This window comes from Periophthalmus magnuspinnatus, chromosome 16 (assembly GCF_009829125.3).
Source record: "Periophthalmus magnuspinnatus isolate fPerMag1 chromosome 16, fPerMag1.2.pri, whole genome shotgun sequence".
Classification (NCBI taxonomy): domain Eukaryota; kingdom Metazoa; phylum Chordata; class Actinopteri; order Gobiiformes; family Gobiidae; genus Periophthalmus; species Periophthalmus magnuspinnatus.
Genome location: NC_047141.1, coordinates 13,353,226 through 13,373,666, shown reverse-complemented (window position 1 = coordinate 13,373,666; position 20,441 = coordinate 13,353,226). Strand labels below are relative to the sequence as shown.

At 38.8% G+C, this 20,441-nt stretch overlaps 1 protein-coding gene across 2 annotated transcripts in view; it reads right to left on the bottom strand.

Annotated features, from left to right (window-relative positions):
- The window catches only part of fhl3a (four and a half LIM domains 3a), a 48,402-nt gene extending 28,868 nt beyond the window's left edge, over positions 1 to 19,534 (bottom strand). Inside the window, exons 1-2 of one of the 2 annotated variants that reach the window (XM_033981055.2) lie at positions 19,324 to 19,534; positions 3,898 to 3,983 (exon numbers count right to left, since the gene is read on the bottom strand). The gene's annotated coding sequence lies outside the window, so the exon portion shown is untranslated. The remainder of the gene's footprint in view (positions 1 to 3,897; positions 3,984 to 19,323) is intronic. The other variant, XM_055227598.1, reaches the window with a different exon arrangement.
- Between the last annotated feature and the right edge of the window lie 907 nt (positions 19,535 to 20,441).

The following is a 20,441-nucleotide window of genomic DNA, read 5'->3' as shown; positions in this document are numbered from 1 at the left end:
TGAACTTGGATAATTAGTGCATACCAAAGATATAGTGGCAATAAAAGTGTTCATGCTCTGGACATTTGCTGTATGTTATTTCATATTTTTCCTTCATATATGGCAAGATTAATGGGCCATTTAGGAGCAGAACTTAATACCTATATATAAGACTTTCACAAGTTCAAATGGTTGCATTATATAGATCCATGCATATGCCAAATTTGTTCCATTTCCCGAATATAGATTAATGTTTCAGGAAGGGCATCCGGAATAAAACATGCCAAAATAATACAACTGGTTCACTGTGGGGACCAATGGTGGAAAATGGAGATGCAGGCAGTCAAATTTTTATGCTGTAGTTATGAGGTACCATGTTTACAATCTACTGTAGTTTATATGATCTTACCCTCAAACTGCAGCTATAATGTCCATACTGTAGTACATTTGTGAATGGACATCCCTGTTGCATAATTACTTTTCACTTTTTTTTCAAAATCAAGGTAGTTCAAATTTTTTAAAGTAAAAAGAGTTTTCAAGGCACAACTGCTGCTCAGTATTTTAAAACCTAACAGCTTTACTCCTCCTTTATAGTCCAAACGTTTCAGAATGATGAAAAATTAGGACCGTAGTCATGGCGATTAACCATTTAAAAGAAACATTATGTCTCTTGAATAGGAAAAAGTTCTCAAAATGTTTAATACAGGGGTGTCCAAACTTTTCTCATTAAGGGCCATATATAAAAACACAGACAAAGCTGAGGACCGATTGAGGGCCATAGACTGGTCACCTATACAGTGAATACTTCAAATGAAATTACAAGTTAGACTGAACCACTAGACCTTTATTCATGCTTACATCCTCAATGGGGCACATACAATATTTGATATGGGCTTGTTCAAGCAGATTTTCAGAAATGTACAGTAAAAAGTATTGTTTCAGGTAATATGGGCCAATTCACCTGAAAGCTTGAGGGCCAAGAAAAATTGGTCTGAGAGCCACATTTGGCCCCCGGGCCACAGTTTGGGCATGCCCGATTTAATATAACAAGAATAATATATGAAGGAATATACCCTCAAAATGATAACTTTTGTGGATAAATAAATATTATTTATACTACAAAGAGCATAAAGTCAGATTCACTTCAAAGTTATGAACTTACTCAATGGTTTTAGGGAAAATTATCTGAAATGATAACAAGTTAAAGAAAAGTGTCGTTGCATATTGTTCATAACAGTTCTCGTAAAGTAAAGAACCAGCTGCTCTCCGGTTTCCATTCCAAGTTTGCTGTTTAACACCTGTGCACATTCATTTCCTTCTGAATTTTTGGAACTTACAAAAATAGCTACAACCAGCTATACACAATGCACACGCAATCACACTTTATGGGCCAAACAGCTCAACACATCCTCCACAACAGCCAGAAGAAAGAATGGTGTTTTATATCCAAACAAAGACCAGAACCTGTAATCCCTTCTGCGTAGTGAAAGACAAGTGGCACCCTGACACGACTACACAGCGTCTGCGGGTGTGGAGGATCAAACAGGAAAATAAACAGCCCATCAGACAAGACGAGGACAATGCACGGGCAGCTGCACACACACGCTCTGTTTGGATGTCTTTGTGGGGACTTCCTGCGGAGACTAATTACCACTCACACTCCTCACACAAGCTCAGGATCTCAGTGCGCTTCAGTTGATGATGAAATCAAATGTGATTTCAAACTGAGGAGCTTATTAAGAGCAAGAGCTAAACAAGTAGAAGAGGTGTTGCAATCAAAGCTCCCCTGAAGACACCAATAATCGTGCACAATGTAACTTTTCAGGTGTGTGCTTGTCTCCATGGAGATAGATATGTGTATGTGACTACCATCCAACCACTTCCAACTCTGAACTCCTATCACTATAAAATGTAATGATCAACTTTGGTACAACACAATAATGCATCTGAATATGGCTCATGCAGATCTCATACATAGATCTCTTGTTACTTGCTACCAAACCCAGTGCATTCTCCACATTGTGACTGCATGGAGCTTTAACTCAAAGGTGATGTCATGGCTGTGGAAATCTAGGAATGATCAAATCGGTTTCCATTTAAGGACCGCTGCAGATACTCCAAAGTTCCCCTGATGATTCTGCTGACTGAGGCAAAGTGAGAGAGGAGGGGTGCATAGGAACAGATCTCTCCTGACCTAATTTTACAATCCCCAAGTCCACCTTCTTTTCCATCGCGGAGGTTAGGTCACGTGTCCACAGCTGTTATAGCGGCTCATTCTGGTTTGGGGGTTGTGTTGATTGGTTACTAAGGCAGACTGAATCTTTTAATGGGGGTTTGGAGGTGAGGGATTCTTTCTCCTCAGTCAAGAATGTGCCTGAAATACAGCAAGCCCAAAGCTGGAAAGGTGTCCAAAGGTGTCCATAAATCAAGCTAACCTGTACCAGGACCTTTTCAAAATGTTTCCACTTACTTTTATGGCTGTCTACATCAGATATGCTGACATCTTGTATGTTAGACTTTGTTGATCATTGCTGTTTTAATCATTAGAAAATAATACAGTAGCTTGCTATCCATCCATCCATTTTCTTCTGTTCATCCGGTCGCGGGGGCAGCAGTCTAAGCAGAGACTCCTCGACTTCCCTCACCCCAGATTCTTCCTCCAGCTCCACTGGTGGCACCCCAAGTAGCTTGCATTTTGGATAATCAAGATATCAATAGCATTATAAAAATCATGTTTCTTAAATAATAAATCATGCTACCACGATTTGACATATGATTAAATAAGATAGGTATGCAATATGGTGCCTAGTGACAATGAAGAAACTTAAAATAGATACGTTGCTTTAAAAGTAGGTGATAACTACTCAGCCAGTTCCTTCTGTAGCTTTAAATACACTATGCTAGACTAGCCACCATTAAGACATTTTTTAAGTTAGTGACACATATTCTGTTTACGCTAACAAAGGCAATTTTTAAATAAAATTCCTGACACTGAATATCGCCATAAAATTTTGTGTCTATTATAAACTTCCCCGAGGAGACTGACAGAAGCGGGGCTGCCAATCTGTGCCCTCAGCCCCTCTGACCAATACCAATTACCCACACACATTCATAGAAATCAAGATAGGAAAAGTGTGTTACCTAAGAACACAACAACAGTGTGCACGAGAGCCCCTGCTGTCCCCTGAGATGATGGTAAAATAAAAACTCAGGATATGTGGTATGGTATATTGATTACAGTACTGCATAATACTAATCAGATCACTTGTCCAATTTAATATAGAATTTTTTAAAACAAAGTAGTTATTAATCTGAGGGATCCATATATCTACTCAACATCAGTACGAATAGTATAATAGTCCTTGAAGCTTCTCACCAGAGTTCAGCTCAGGCCTGAGAAGCACCACACTCTCATTTGGGATTAAGGAATAAGGCTTGTCCAGATAAAAGCATGGACTCAGAGCCATACATTTCCCTGGAAAGCATTTTCAAAGGAGGAAAAGCCTTTATTGTGAAAGGCCATAACATAAAACACTACTCAGAGGAGGTATGGCCTTGACTTGAAAGGAAAATGGGAAGAAAAACACTGCAGCCTACAGACAGACGCTATAAATTTACATAAATACTTACAGGGATTTTGTTTTTTTTTTGTCTTTAACTGATACCTGTCTTAAAAGCATGACGCCACACCTGTGAAGACTAACATCAAACATAGCACGATCTGTATTAAAATATAAGAAGTGTTGCCTGTACTCTCATGAACTCAAACTGGAAAATGCATTTGAAACTATAGGACAAATACACAAATTATATATAAATACACTGATTTACCAACAATAGTATTTGAAATAATATAAAATTATGTAAGTGATGTGTTGCAATAACATTTAATGTGCAATAACATTTTTTTGTACTTACAGTTTAGACTTTGGCTCTGTCTGCTGTAATGCGTCACCCGGTAATCTTAGAGGCCAGTCAATGTGTAACTCCTATGGTCCCCAAACCTATAAAAATCACATGAAAAATTATTATAGATTTGTTCATAAATTTCACGTGATAAAAATAGGACCACTGCCATAGCAAAAAACTATTTAAAATCTATATATGAATGGTGAAAAGACCTCAATTTGACATCCATAACAGAAAAAACTCAATAGTAGAGAGCAAAATGTGCTTCAGTCATTTTTAAACCAAGGTCATTCTAAATAAATGTCATACCTCCAAGAAACCAGGCTAGTCGTAATAGTTGAAGTAGCAGTAGCAGTAGGAGGAATATCAGAAGTAGTAGTGGTAGTAAGTAACCACAAATAACTAGGCTAAATGCCAGATTGGATCTTTTCAATAGATTTACATTGCATCCAAATACCTTTATCTACATTTCCTTCAAGCCACAAGGAGATCCGCAAGTTCACCGGTCCTACAGCTATAGTTTCTTGACTTTGCCAGAAGAGTCCTGCAATCCGTCAACACCTTATCTGCTTATGTCACCCAATGGGATCTCTTTATCATGCACCCATGCAAAACACCATTCGTCATCCCCGTCTAATTCATTACGTGTGATAAAATGCAAACAAGTCCCTATACTCTGCTGTTAAATGGACTGGCCGGTAGAAAACAGGTGCTCCGGTAAACACTGATAGCGCTGGTTGAATTATGTTGCGGATGTGTCTATCTCTCTCAATCTATTAACCAGATTGCTAGCGTGACCCCGTTTTGCGTGCCTATCCCCACCTCTTAAGGCTTCGTGTTTAGGTGAAGACTTGGAGAAATGCAAAGAGGTGAAAATAAAACAGATTCCGGTGCAGTCTACTTAAAGCTCCAAGCCGGGACATTGATCAAATACTGTATACATTTAGGTCAAGCAGCGGGTAAACTTAACAGCTATATGCAGTGCTGTGTTGGGTCACGAGACAGGAAAGTGTGGAAAAATCCACGTGTTTACCATAGAGAGATTCATATAGATTTTCCATTAAGGTCTACTGCCATTATTTTGTTCTTTTTTGTACAATGTTTACAAAAGGTTACACCAATTTACTTCTGAGGACAAAATTAGATATCTGTTCCCAGGCCAGGCAATTTGGACACGTCTGCTAAATATTATAAGTAGGTGCTAAGAATTCAGACAATATAGATTTTATTACTCCTACAAATACAAGCAAGCGTACAAACAAGGTGCGTGAAGTGCCTTGCCCAAGAATAGTATGGCAGTAAGCAGGCAATGAAGAAAGGGATTGAACACTTGACCTGGCATTCAGAATAGTTCTATCAATAAAACCAGAGGCACCAATATTTCTGTTTGAATACCAGGCATGATCAACTTTGCATTGACACACCATTGACAATTGCACCGTTAACAGTGCACTTAGAAGATCAAGCAAAACCAAATGAATAATGAAATGGCTTGCTTGTTGATCTTTCAAAATTATTATTATCATAATAATTATTATCAGATTTTCATATTTTTTTTATTTAATGGCTCATATAAAAGCCACATAATACATCTTATCCCATGCAAAACCCCAGTGGAACCAATCGCCACAAGATGAACGTTTCAATCCACCACACAGAAAAAAGACGTGCACCTACTTTTTTGACAAATTACTGTAAGTTTGACACTCGCATCATCTCCCAAGTCTTTCTCAGCAGTTTCCTTCTAGAGCAATCACCAAAAGCTTAAACATTTTCCACTTACTAGAGCCGTGTGCGATGGGATGAAGGATGTTTTTTTTCAAAGGAGGGGGGTCGAATACCTCCATAGTGAAATCATGGTGCTTGTGTCATTGGCCCTTACTCTGTGTTTGGCTCACCGTCTGGCCCCCATTTCATCCATTGATCTCGTTTCCATTGCCAGCATTGGATGTGGTTGCGTTTGAAGCTCACTGTTTAGGCCCATTAAAGAAACAAGGCAATTGCTAACGTATGGTGGGTTTAGATGGGGAAACAGTTAAAGGGTGTTTGCCAGATTTCTGAAAGGAATACAGTAAACATTGTATAGAAGCAGGGATTTTTTTCGTACAGATGGCATTTACAAGCATCTAATGGTGGACTATTAGTGAAAATCTGGTTTTCACGCATTTTGGTTAATTAAAATTTTATGTTGGGTTGGGTGGGATTTTTCTTAGCTAATGCTTTTGTGGTTGGTGCAAAGTTTTATTAGTTTGGCTGAATTATATTCCTAAAAAACACATTTTCTAATTAGTTTTTAATGAAATAAAATACATTCTAATAACAATTTTTTTTGTTTTTTTTAAATATGTCATGTAATCATTTTCTGAACCTAAATACAGGCTTTTAATCATTGCCATTTGACATAACACAAAAGAAAACATGCTAAACTCAGAATCATGACTAAAAAGATGCCTGTGCCTGATTTTAAAGTAAAAACTTGAAGAACAGAACTAGTTAATCAGCAGTGGTCCAAAGTTATTCCTCACTTACCTTATGCATTCCTAGCATCCTAATTATTCACAGTGGTGAGATTTTAAGCACTTTTCACAACTTCACAACTTTCAGAGGCCAGATTGGGGTTTAACCGTCACTGTAATCCTAACAACAGCTAACATGAAAACCGCTTTCTGATTCTTGGTCAATTAAATGCTTTCTAATTGTTACAGTATTCAGTACACAATACACAGCAGACAATATACAATGCATCTATACTGGAGCAAAACAAATTTTACCCAAATACATGGGAAAAAAGCAGGTACAGGCCGGAACAGGTACATTGGCTCTTGATTCACATACATTGGCTTTTGATTCATGTATAATAGTGTAGCTTAGATCCAGTTGGAGACAATGGGAGATGTTACAGTCCCACTTATCTAAGACAGTGGATGGCTTTGTCTGACAGTGTGTGGCTTTGAGGCTAGAAAATGTGCATGTACCACAATAAAATGTTCTAATATTTAACTGCTAAGGTTTCAATTCACTTTCAAGAATATAGCCACTACATTAGAGACTGCACATTTGTGATCATACTGCATTTCATTTTACTGTAAGCCAATGCCTCTGTGGTCTACTCCATAGTGGGTCTTTTGTTTTTGCCTAAGCCCTGCAGTGGCGGCCTGGTGACAGACACAGACCGTGATGGCTCCCCTTAACTACCACTCTCTCCTCATCCTTTCATTCTCAATTGCAAGTTGTACCAAAGACGTTTGGTTCCTTTCTTTTTGAGTTTTTCCTTACTTTTATCGTAAATTACCAATGTCCACTTATATAATTTGTTGGCCTTTCAGACATTATTGGTCGATCCTGCTGTTCGCTTAGTCAACTAAAAAGGGGTAAAATCTTTCAAAACTATTACTTATCTGTGTATCCCAAACTGCATTCACAACTGCATGGGTGTTCATTCAAAAACAACTATTTATACAAAAAACCTACTAGGAGGACACAATGTATGTATATAAAAACTTATGAATCATGAGTTTAATCTGCATTTTTACATATAAATACCAAAGAAATACCAAATCTTCAGCTAACCCTTTCTCTCACTAACTTCCTGTCCACTGTTGTCCCATATAATTCCTTATAATTTCAATAAAATTAGCTGACTACAATTTTGATAAACTAGGACACCATCAACCAATGAATCGACCAAACAACTAGAGGCCTTTTATAGCCCAACCAGGACACTGTCTACCATTTAAGGCTCCTTGCAGCACACCAGAAGTGGGCTTGGGTTGGATCCAGTGAAGGTGAAGAAAAGCACCTCTCTTAGGTCCTTGCTCAAGAACAGTAAAAAAAAAAAAAAGTGTATCGGAGTCATGCCAAGTGCACTCTTGTCTGTTTGGTTGGGTTGTTGAATAGAGTTGGATGTGCGTACTTGGCGGCTGACATAAATCTTACACTTCAGTACATGCAGCGGGCCTGGCTTGTCTCAGCCTGTCTACTACGTTTGTACTTTTGTCTCTGCCACCTGACTGTGAATGGTGGAGAAAAAGTGTTGATAAATACAGGAGGTATGAAGGATTAGAACTAATCGGTGTAGTCAGTGTCAATTTCAAACTCGATTACAATACTAATCAACACAATACTCAATACTGATTCTTTACTTAGACAATAAAATGTCATTTTCATATTTCATATAATATTGATACTTGGAGTATCTAGTTTTGATACTATTTTTAGCATCGATTTGTATCTGTTTTTTAATACTTTAGACAACCCTACATTGTACATGCTATAGCTTTATGTTGTATTGTTTAATGCTTGCAAGATTACTCCAATACTTTTAATTTTCAATTGCAGAAACTTGTTGTCTAGTCCAGTTGTCTATGTGCATTTGCATGTGTTTTTTTTTTTGTTTTTTTTTTTTAATAATTTCACTATAGAGAGTAATAGAGGCCAAACTAGAAGCTTGACTTGATGTTCAAGTTCAAGTTCCTTATGTTTCTATTTCCAGCCAACAATAAATAGAAATTCATGTATTAACAGATATAATACATAAACATCTGCTTCTCAGAATGTTAAAAGTTAAGACCAGTGTTGACTTGCATGGTGCCAGACCCTCCTTCTCACAGCTACACTCGATTATCAGATGAGATAATAGAATGAGTTTTTATGAAGTGCAATAAATCATTCTCCATCAATATACTTCCCAGAATCCCTTTTGCAACACTGTGAACATGAAGAAACAACCACACAAGTCAACCAATGATAATAAAATATCAGCTATCTACAAACAACCTAAAAGCTTTCCTCATTTAGAAGAAATGGTAATGCAAGGTTTAAAAAAGCAGTGCTCTAGGTTTTGTTGATTGTGTAGGTCAACCATCAACGTTTGATTATTTACTACTACTACTACTGCTGCTACTACTAGTACTACTGCTTTTGGGATTCTACAAAAATACTGAATTTTTTTTTATATTATCCATGCCATCTTGCCATTCGCTTTATATATCCAAACAGGCAATTTCCCATACTATTTAAGTTCTTCAAAATTCTTCAGTGCAAAGTTGAGAAGGGTGATTTTGAATGAAATGCCCTCAAACTGAGCTACGACACCTTGCCATCCACCCACACTCTCTCTCATGACTCCATTTCCTCTGCCATGATGTCACTGGCTTGCTTCATTCCTTGCAGATGTGGGAACCGGGCTTGTTAAGAGTTTGGGAAGCAGTCCACAGTAATGCACTTGGCACTTGGGCAAGCAAACAAGAAGGCACATAAGGCAGGCACCTACAGAAGGGTCTGGAACAGGAGGAGGTGTGGAGAGCAGTGGTAGTTGTGGGACTCACTGTTTACATGGAGTGGTTGGTTTTAAAGGAAAGAAGCTGTCTACCATGTCAGCGTGGGTTTGTGGTTCAGGCTAAAGAGCATTTACCCCTTAACTGGAGGATCTAAAGTTAAATCCAGATCTGGGTAAGCCGCTAAGATGTCTCCATAAAGATAAGATGCGTTTTATACCATTCTTTGGAACATTCTAGACAAAGTAATGATATCTCCATGGAGTCAAGCAGGTGGTACGGGTCAGGGGCCTCATTTATAAAGCCTCTGTACTCAGAAAAACAAGGTCAGAAAAGTGCGTACACAGCTCATCAGATGTTCAGATCAAAGTCGGTATTTATAAAAAACAATGTGCACGCGAAACATTGGGCACATCCCTGCGAAGTCTGGAGCTGGCATACTGTAAGTGAGACATAGCTCAGAGGAGAGAGGAGCAGACAGGAGCCATGAGGGGACACAGTTTGAGGAAGTCATGTTTGGAGGAAGCTCGAAATTGTTCTTTTTAACTTTATTTGCCCAGAAAAAGACACAGAATCTAACTGAACTATCTTGAACTGTGAGTCATAGCCTTGCGTGAAACATGAGCAATTTATTTGGGTATCCTAATTTTACAAAGTGGTAAAGAGGAATGCCTGCTGATCGTCACAGCGCACATTTTAATTTTTAGTACAATAGAAACAACACCATAAAGGCTTTGGTTTTAGTTTATTAGCTGAAATCGTACACGCTGCAGCTTAATAAGACCAAAGCGTGCTATAATATGATGCAGTGAGTTGGGAAAAAATTGGTTTGGATTTGCCCAATTGCAATAGTTAATAACTGGCAAAGAATATCTCCAAAACTCAGCAAACTGTTTCACTTCGGAGTTCTGTTCATAATCTGGAATACCTTTACTACTACAACAAATTCTAGCAATGACTTGTTTTCAAGCAGATGCAAAATACTGATTTGTTGAAATGAGTTTGTTTGAGTTCGGTTCTTGTGAATGAAACCTATGTATGTTCTTGTAAATAGGTGCACATAAGCAGTAGCAAGCTTACATGACCTTCCCAGACATTTTGAGTACAGGCCCTGTTGAAATATGCCTGCTGCCTTGTGTCTCTGTGTATCTGGAGTTTAGAGTGTTTTGAAAGGTGACATTTTGGGCCCACGGCAGAGCAGTGTGTTTGAGGCCTGCTGTGTGTCACCACGGGGTTAAAGACTACATGCCACACACTCTTAAATATTACCCAATTAAACAGGGAGGAAGTACATCCGCAGGGAAGGATGTCGACTCCGCTGGTCTGGCAGAAAGAAAAACACTCGCTGGGATCCGTGTAAGTGGTTAATTACTGGGAAAGAGTTGAAGAAAAAAAAAATCTGGAATAGTTATTTTTTAACAGCTTTATCTGTAGTCAAAATTGTGTAAATGGGTGAATTCACTTCTGAATTGCGAAAAAAGTACAAATTAAAACCTGGAGTACCCAATTTCAGCCTTGCACTAGGGCTGAACGATTTGGAAAAAATATCTAATTGTGAGCACTGTAGTTACACTCACGATTTATGTTTTAATAGTGGGATTCTGTACAATGTTCACATTTTAAACATGTTCAGAAGAATTGACACAACCTAGGAGAATGAGAGTTTAGAGCATGTTCGCACAGATCTTTAAACTACAGGGTTTGCAGTTTTTATGCAGAATATGACAGACAGATTTTGTTTGTGGAAAAAATTACCGTACTTTTAAAATTGCAGCCTTTTGCTGAGTGGCTATGAGGCTACATTGTATAAGCAGCACATTGTGACAAAATCTGTCAGCTTCTACTTGTAAAGAATTTTATTGATCACATTAAAACGCCTGATTAGCTAAAATACTTTTCAGATGAGAGCGAACTGACTGCTCGTTGGCAGGCCACGTCTAAAGCTGTTCATGTGCTCAAAAGATCCATGTGAATACTATGTTCCAAATTGCATTTTAAATTTTTACTTATAAGCCGCCATGTTTGTTTAGACACAAACAGACTATGGGTTTCTGATTGGTTAATGTGCCTGTCAATCATGCCCACGAGTTTGCAAGAGACAGGATTATGTGCATCTTTGTAAAGTAGGGTAAAAGGCAACCAGGTAACCGATATTGTTATGGGGATGGGATCATGATTATGCCTATTATAGTTAGTGTTGTCACGATACTAAAATTTCAAACTTGATTTCGATGCTAAGGAATAGACTCGATATTCAATACCGATTCCAATACTGTGATGATAGTAATAAAATTCACTCTTCCTTTAGACAATCTCATGTGATCTGGTCCATGGGTGTGTACTAGTCTATGTGGTCTTAATACTTGTGGTTGAGATACAGCTCAAGATCATTATAAAACTGGAAAGATTCATTTCTGCCCCGTGAATGTGATTTTTTATTATTTTTTTTATACCAATACCTGCTCAAATCTAATGTCTTGCTTCAATACTAGTTTCAGTATCAGCTTATTTTGAAGTGTGACATATTGCTGAAGAAAATATAGACGATAAACAACAGTGCAATATACATTTATATAGTAGTTTTCGTGACAGGCCTAAGCACGATTAGATTTTTATCACCGTATGGCCCAACCCTACACATATAAAAATTCCACAGTGCAGTAGTAATATTAACTTTGATAGATTTTTCACTTTGTACTGCTTGCCATGCACAACAGTCTGGTGGTTTCTCAGTGCTGTGGTTTAGCGCTTGATTAAAGGACACTATTAAAGAAGATGATCTCTTTCCTCTCACACGCAGACTACGGGGTTGCCCTAATCTTTCTTTTTATCCTTGCGTATTAAGATGAAATTACACACCTCCTTAACTGGAGAATGTATTTTTCCCCCACATTCTTGTGCTTCTGTTAACTATAGGCTATCCTATGATTTAGCCATTAACCACAGCCCATCATACCCATTGATTATGTGAATTCATATTACACCATTACTACTTGTAGAAAACCACTGTAATTTGTCCACAGAATTTCAGCTTGTCTGTCTCCCCAGTCTCCCTCATACTTTTCTGTTTGTTATGACTGGTTTAATTGACACTTTGCTGACTAAATACCCACGTGTCACTCTTATTTACGGATATCTGCAATGGTACTCCCTCTGTGGAATGGAACGATTTAGTCAGAAATTCATATTTTTATCCCCAAACCAGGAGAAAAAAGTAAAGCTTGCATATTTTTAAACAGGGGGTATTACACTGTTACACTATGGGGCATTAACTGCTAACACATTACATATTTAGATACCCATGCCAAAAACCAACATATTAAAATGTTGAATTTGTTTTTAACGTCCTGAGGCTCCCCTCCTTTTGCTCGTCTTGCTAAGTCACTCCCCGTTCAGAGCAATATCACAATGCAATCAACTTATATTTAGCTAATGAATCTACTGCAGATCGCATTAAGTTTGTGAAGTTGTAGTGAAGGGTCATATTGCTAACCGTAAGGATGGTTTGAATAGGGCCTGGGAGAGATCGAAATTACTAAAACGTGATGGATGATGTCAAGAACCTCTTCAGGCATCTTTCTGATTAGGGAACAATGTTAAAAGATGGTAAAAAGCACCTAAAAAAATGATTTTGCATAATACCCCTTCTTTAATTTAAGTTGCCCACAGTTGTTCCAGGAATTGAGAATGGGCTTATCTAATGTAACTCAAGCATGACCAGGTTTAATGGAACACTTAGTAACTAGCATACCAATAGCATCCTATGGTGAACATGGTGAACTCATTCACTGGCGCATGAACTCACCTTCAACGCTTTAGGCCATGGCACTGCTCAGGTCTGAGTCACCGGAGTGAACGTAGAACAGGACAAAACGTGATGACACAGCATGAATCCCCATGAACACTCAACACTAATAACATCTGGTGTATGTGAAATAAACTGAACAAAACGTGGATGCAAGATAGTGCAAGTCTTAATTTTCATTTTGAGACAAAGACTGACAGTACATTGGGTCACTATTAGATCCATCACTGTAACAAACTTTGAAGTTGGATATGTTATTACTACATATATGACGATAATGTTGAAATGTTACACCACTTACAGAGTAACCCGAAAGCAGGATATAAAAACAAATTGTAAATGTACAGTATCATTATAAACATGAGCTGCAATACATAAGTGTCACAATGGAACACTTTTGTAGGGAGTTAGCAAAAAAGAGTCATAGAAGTTCACTCTCTGCAGCTGAAATCTTATCTTACAAAAAAGGAGAAAAGTTCGCTACAATGACAAGAATGAAAGAAATGTACAGACAATAAATATTGAGCCCCAGAAATGTGTTGAGCGTTATGTCGAAGTAGTAGGGGCCAAATCACTTTATAACACCACTGCGATTCCATTTGAACCAATCATTATTAGTGTTAACAAAACCTGAATGACATAACAGATAAAGAATATGCCACATGAGTTGATCTGTGTAGTATGGATTGAACGGATGTAGATCTACTTAACAGCCTGCTCACTTATATCTACATCAAGTCCATGAGAAAACTGCAGCAACCATCAGCCCTTCCCATCATCATCACTCATGCACACCAAATTTACACAGACAATGTGTATGAAGTGTCTTGCAAAAAGACACAAAGGCAGCCTGCACTGGTCAGAGCTGGGATCAGACTGGGTGTGTGAGCAAAGCCACTGTCTCTACTGTCTTCTACTTTAAATCTCAAAGTATAGTAGCATTGTTTGTTCCAGAGTAAGTGTAATGGACTAAGTGGACCTGCTGGAGTAAGTGAAGTCTTGCTATTCTCTTCTATAAACTGTAATTACCCTGTATTAAACCAGTAAGTGTGTGTTTATAAGACAGATGCAATTGGAAGCGTACAAGATGGCATTTCCTTTGAAAACAGCTTTAGCTTTGAGAGATGCAGGTAAGTGCTAGGTATGGACCTGTAATTGTATCCCTAAAGGAATGTAATGACCCCATTAGCAGACAGTCAGTTACTTATGGCACTATTAGACTCATTCTATAACTCAGTGTCCACTCTAGCAATATTAGAAAACATCTAAATTCACAATTTAGAGCTAAGTCAATGTTAGCAAAATACTAGAGTAAGTCTGACTATAGGCTCATAGCGATGTTAGCATGTTAAAAGTCCTGGTGGTGTACATTTACTATTGCAAGGGACTGAACCTTAGCTGTGGAACCTTGGCATTGTTTGAAATAGTAGAACCTCATATCTCCTTAGTTAGCATACATAGTTCCTGATTTGGTCCTGGTTTAATCCTGCTTTTGTCCTGATCTACTCCAGTTTCACTTTCGGGTTTAGTCCCAAATTTGATGTGTCTGCGTAAGTGGGAGCATACTTAAGTAACTAAAATAAAAAATAAATAAAAACGACAAATAGAGCATCTCCCTATGAATGTGATTCCAAATATTGAATAGAATTTGCTATAATATACATTACCTATCACAATACTTTTCCAACCAACATCCCCATTTGTCCAGTACTTTTTGAACATAGCTAATATCCATTGAAGTATCCTTTAACCATACCTAGTTTACTTGAGTACAAAGCCGAGAAGAAACGTGAGGCATGATGAGTGGCTGGCGAGGGGGCATGTTACCTCCCATGGGGCCCCTGGGTCATAGGATAGAGTTTCAGACGTTTACTAACAGAGCGTTCCACTGAGGAAGCTGACTGCAGCGGTCCTCACAATAACAGCGCAGCACCTGGCCCTGGTCCCTGCACAGGCACCCAAGGGTCACTTCCCCCTCAGAGGGAATGCAGACGTACTCCTGAGCCAGCCACGCGCCCCCCTCCACCCTCCTGCACCAAGAGTGGGGGAGAGGAGGGGGGACACCAGGGGAAAGCACAGAAACAACTGAAAAAACATGGCTACAGGGAAATGTGGAGTAAGAGTTTGTCACACAAGATAGAGATATTACCATGCTCACTTACAATGTGAGGTGGGCATGTTGCTGAATGAAGTTGCATTTACATATTATATGTGTAACTACTTTCATTGTAATTTTATCAGGAATAGTCAAATGAGTATGCACATTATACCCACATTATACCTCGATGATAATAAAAAAACAAAACAACCTTCTTTTATATTAGCATGTGGTGTTTTGGTGTCTGTCTAATCCCTCAGTGGTTCAGGTAGGTTCCTACCGTATACTAGTCTATCTGGAGGTACACTTTTTCTGATACAGCACCAGACTATTCAAAAGTACCTAGTTTCGATAGTTTTAGTATCACTTATTATTGGATTGTCAATGACTTGCTTCATACAGTGATCCCCTGAGCCAGTGAAAACCAGTGAATTAAGTGCCTGAGCTAAAATGAACATACAGCACCACACAAAACCCCATTGCATTTTCTTATGGACCATCTGTATTTAAACATTACCATTCAACCAGCAGTAATCCACTGCATAAATGTGCACATACCCAAAGTGTGACACAAACTGTTAGTCAGACTCAAATTATCCAAAATCCGAGAGCCTTAACACTAATGTGAATCCAGCTCCCTAAGCACCTGCAAACACTTGACCACCATTTCTCCATTGCTATTCTTGGCTTGATTTCAAATGATGCCCAACCGCGAAACCCGGCCACAAGCAGTCCGATCTCTTTAGTGTGATTCCCTGTGCAAGTCCGGGTCTGGCCCAGATCCAGGCTCCACGCGGGACTAACCTTTGCAAAAACACTGAGCCCTCCAAAGAATGTGGACATGGTCAGAGAGACAGCAAAGAGGAAGAGGAAAGAGCAAACAGAAAAACATTATACAGGCAGTGGTAGTGTCTGTGCCCCACATACTAAATAGGACAGAATGACGGGCATTTGGTGGCTGGCGGCTGGGGCATTTCAGACAGTTACTATGACAAACAGTGAGTGTAAAAATAGCTAGTCAATGGAGGATGCACAGTGGGATGCTTTACAGGCTGCATTCCTCTTGAAGGTGTAATCTATAGGAACCAACTGGACGTCCTGGAAGTCAGCACTGTATGAGAAAATCTGACAGAAGCTACATTATTTATATAGGAAAAAATTTAATGCATGCACAGACAAAATGTTTGGACATAAGTACTACTAACTAATAATGTACAGATATAAGTAAACTAAAAGTAAATTGGAATGTAAACTTAATTAAAGGTCCTATATTACACAAAATTGACTCTTGAGTTTTAAGCCATGTTAGAAAGCTACCTCCTCAAAAACATTGCTTTTTGTTTCATTCACACATGTCTGAGTAACCATTTATTATTAGTCTGTCTACGTCTACATCTCCAAAGATTCTCTATTCCACCTTGTGTTAACAGCTACCTTTTACCTTTAGTTCAGTAGAGAAGGTGTATCAAGTTTTAAAACATAGTGGAGCACATGACATCACCAGGTGGAACGGAGTGTTTTCCATTTGAGAAGAACTTAAATATGTAGAGCTTGTGTGTTAAACGTGTAAATGAAACAAAACACAACTCCGGATATGTTTGTGATGAGGAAACAACATTATAACATAGATCAGAAAATAGTGTAATATTGAAAAGGCCCCTTGCCTCTTTTGATCTTATGGATATGTTGCCAAAGCTCTTATTGATTTCCTGTAACACCAGCCTTTAGAGGGAAGCCTATGAATCAGCTGAGCCTGGATGACGCACCAGGTAAAGTGCATCTATGTCATGTGTGTTTTATGATGATGTAAAAACAGTGGGAGCAAGACTGCAAGGCCCGACACACCCTCCACAGCCCTATGCTCACTTCCTGCTGCTGGGGAGGACAGAGATAGTTTAGCCTGGGGGATTCTGGTTCTTTTTCCTTTGTACACTACACCGGGTTACACTTACTAAAAGAGCAAAAGAGGATTAATGGCACTAAATGTACATGAATAATTTAAGTAATGATACACAAGTGAATTAATATTTTTTATTTTAGACCTTGCCTTGTTATTATTAGAACAATGGCGTTGCTTGAATGGGACAAATTAAAGCTGTAACTTTTCTGGTAGTGGGTTCACCACCTTCTTGTTTACATGGAGATGTTATTGCTTTGCCTAGAATGTTCCGCAGTATGGCATTAAACATATCTGATATTTATTACTGGTGTCTCTTTGTTTTGCTCAGAAATACTTGTATGTATGTATGTATACTTGCCTCTCCACAGATCTGACCTGTAACTTGGCCTGGTGGTGTTACCTGTTTGTCTCAATGAGGATAGACATATAGAATGCCCTACTGTGGAATACTGAAGGCACTGCAGCGTCTGCTACTCCTGACAGGTTGCCTCAGCTGCACTGAAGGAGGGGTCAAATATAGGGGACAAATTTCCCTACAGGAGCAATAAAGTCTAACCTTAGACCTTAACCTTTCCCTGGGTCATTCTATATACAGCCACTCTACTAACCACCACTATGGAGCTCAAGAGTGACTGCCCACACTGGATCCGGAAGAACATTTTCCATTGATTTTTCGCATAAACTTTTCCAAAATTAAACTGTTAAGAGTTGAAAGGCATTGCAGAAGCTAATCAGCTATGTGGCAACTAATATCCATAGCACGGTTGTTTTATGTTCTTAATGCTTTAATAACTTGGTGGTTTATAAAGTTTCAGAACCAGATTTTAAGTGAAATTTAGCTCTTCTGGTCATTAGTTACCACGTAGCTGATTAGCCCTGAGCAAGCTTGCAAACTTTTTTCATGAAGTCTATTGGAAAAATGAATGGGAGAATTATTTCCGGAACCGGAGGGTGGGCGCTCACTGTTGAGCTCCATTTATACCACAAACATACACTACTGCACTGCCCAAAGAGACAACAACAGCAATATTAGCAAATATACTTAACAAATGTGTTTACAGAAGTTCCTTTGTGCAAGTGTCCAGCTATGAACCATGCGTGGCCATTTTCAGACCACATGATCAAGTCCACACACACCACATCCCAACGAGGACTGAACCAGGACTAAAATAGGACTTGACCAGGACTAAAATACCAGAACTAAACCACTAAAAGACGACCAAGCCAACTCAAAATCTCAACGAAACTGAAGTCAAACCAAACAAAGTGTAACCATCCTAGTTGACACCCACATACCAAGACTTGGGCGATTCAGTTTCATTGCTTTCTTAATACACTTCCTCTTCTGCAGTTCACTGGGTCACACATCTTTGCAATAGGCGTACACTGGTTACCACACAGTGTCAGTGCGGTTTCGCAGACACGAGGGGGAAGTGGTAAGGGCCTGTAGAGCAAGATGTCCAGACCCTCAAATGAAGTCATCCACATTCCCTTAATACATGCACACTACTCCCTACACGCAACTTGTGTTTGACTAAGGTGTTAAATATTAGGATTTGTCACATTGTCATGCCCACACCTGCTATTATCTACAATCATTTTTGAGATCAGAGCCAAAACAGTCAGAGAGAGTCATCAAATACAGTTGCATAATCATATTAGCTATCAGAATGTGTAGAACAGGTTAATTGAATTCCAGATAAAGTAAATACACTTAATTATTTATAACAATGCAGTAATAAATGTATGAGTTTGCAATTATACCATCTATTTTGTGTGTCACTATTTTAGTCTTTGTTTATATAAGGGGACAGTAAAGTTAATCACAGTCTAGATCACATGGTTAAGGGGAATCCAGCAAAACTGTATAGCACATGGCTGGAGTTCACTGAGGGTCAAGAACATATAGATTTAACTTTGCAATGTTAAATTACAATCAGAAGGATGGAAAACATTCATTCATTCATTTAAAAAAGTTAATTAATGAATGAATGGGGTTAATGCTATATGTCACAATGAAATAAATGACTTTACTTGCACTAAAGGGCTATGGTGAGGCAAAATGGTACAGAAAATACTATAACATGCAGTAAAGGTCACATAATAATTTCCATAATAAAGGGTTGGATTAATATTTTCCCATTAGGCAACTAAAGTGCTTCATTTATCAAACGAGTCAACCAAACTGTCACTACTGCAGTTGTGAAAGCTTCTGTCCAGACATTCTTCATTCAAAAGCTCCATCTGTGTGTCATTCATTCTTAGAAAAAGTTTACCATACCATACAAGTGTTAAATGACTTTTTGGACAACAGCTGAGCGTAAAAACACGACAAAGAACGTAAAAAAGGTCCTACCAGGATAACAGTGAAGGTAAAGTTGCCAGGAACCGGTTGTGCGTCTCCAGTGCGCTACGCGTCGGATTTACGCAGGGATCAACTTGCAGCTCCAGAAAACTTTGTTGTGGATTGTTCCGCGCGTAAGTCAAAGCGCTTTGGCGAAGAGTGATGCCGTTTGCCGGTTACTTTGTCCCACTACAGGAGGAAGTTGACTACGTTGAGTCACAAGATCCCGCCCCCCTAAAAACATTCCTCCCTCCCTCTCTTCCCTCTGTCTCCTGCCACTTCAAACGAGTCAAGTCCAGGCAGCGAGGGCCCGGTGACTCCAGCCCACTCTGCGCTCATACAATAAGGGCGAATGGGTGCACAGGGACAGACTGTGTCGATTCTATTCGTTTTGATAAAGAGCCAACCACAAACAAATACTACATTTGTTTAATTTAATGTGATGCATTTGAACTGAAGAACTGCAGATTCAGCCTGCATGAGCAGCTAAACGTCTTCACTATAAAACTTTTGTTCAATTAACAGAATTGATTATTATTCATGAATTTACTATTATATGACTCATACCTGTACAACTGAGGACACAGAGTCCTGTTGATTATTGGCTTATTACACAATTATAAAATCAATTGGTGATTACAACACTGGAATATGAACATTTTCATTAGGCCTAGGCCTATTTAATGATTTTATGATAGCCTACTTTAAATATAGCAATGCCTATAGCTACATAATTGTAGACTACTTTGCAATAAAAATCAATGTCATATGAGCACAAACTTTCTGAACTTAAGTCAAAATAAAACTGAGATTGTGGTGTTTGGCCAAACTAACCCACTGCTTGAGTATGACAGTGTGACTGGTCCTCTGTCCTCTTATTGTCGCCCTGCAGTGAGAAATCTTGGGGTGATTGTGGACTATGTGTTCAAACTGGACAAGCACATTAGCTTTGTGATAAATCTTTGTTAAAGTAAAGCCCGACCTTCCACAGATTTTGAAAAGGCAATCCTCACATTTGTAACGTTGAATCTATATTATTGTAATTCTTTGTATGTGGGGCTGGACCAGGGCTCCCTGCAGTGCTTAAAGAATGTCCAGTATGCTGCAGCTTGTCTGCTGATAAAAACTGT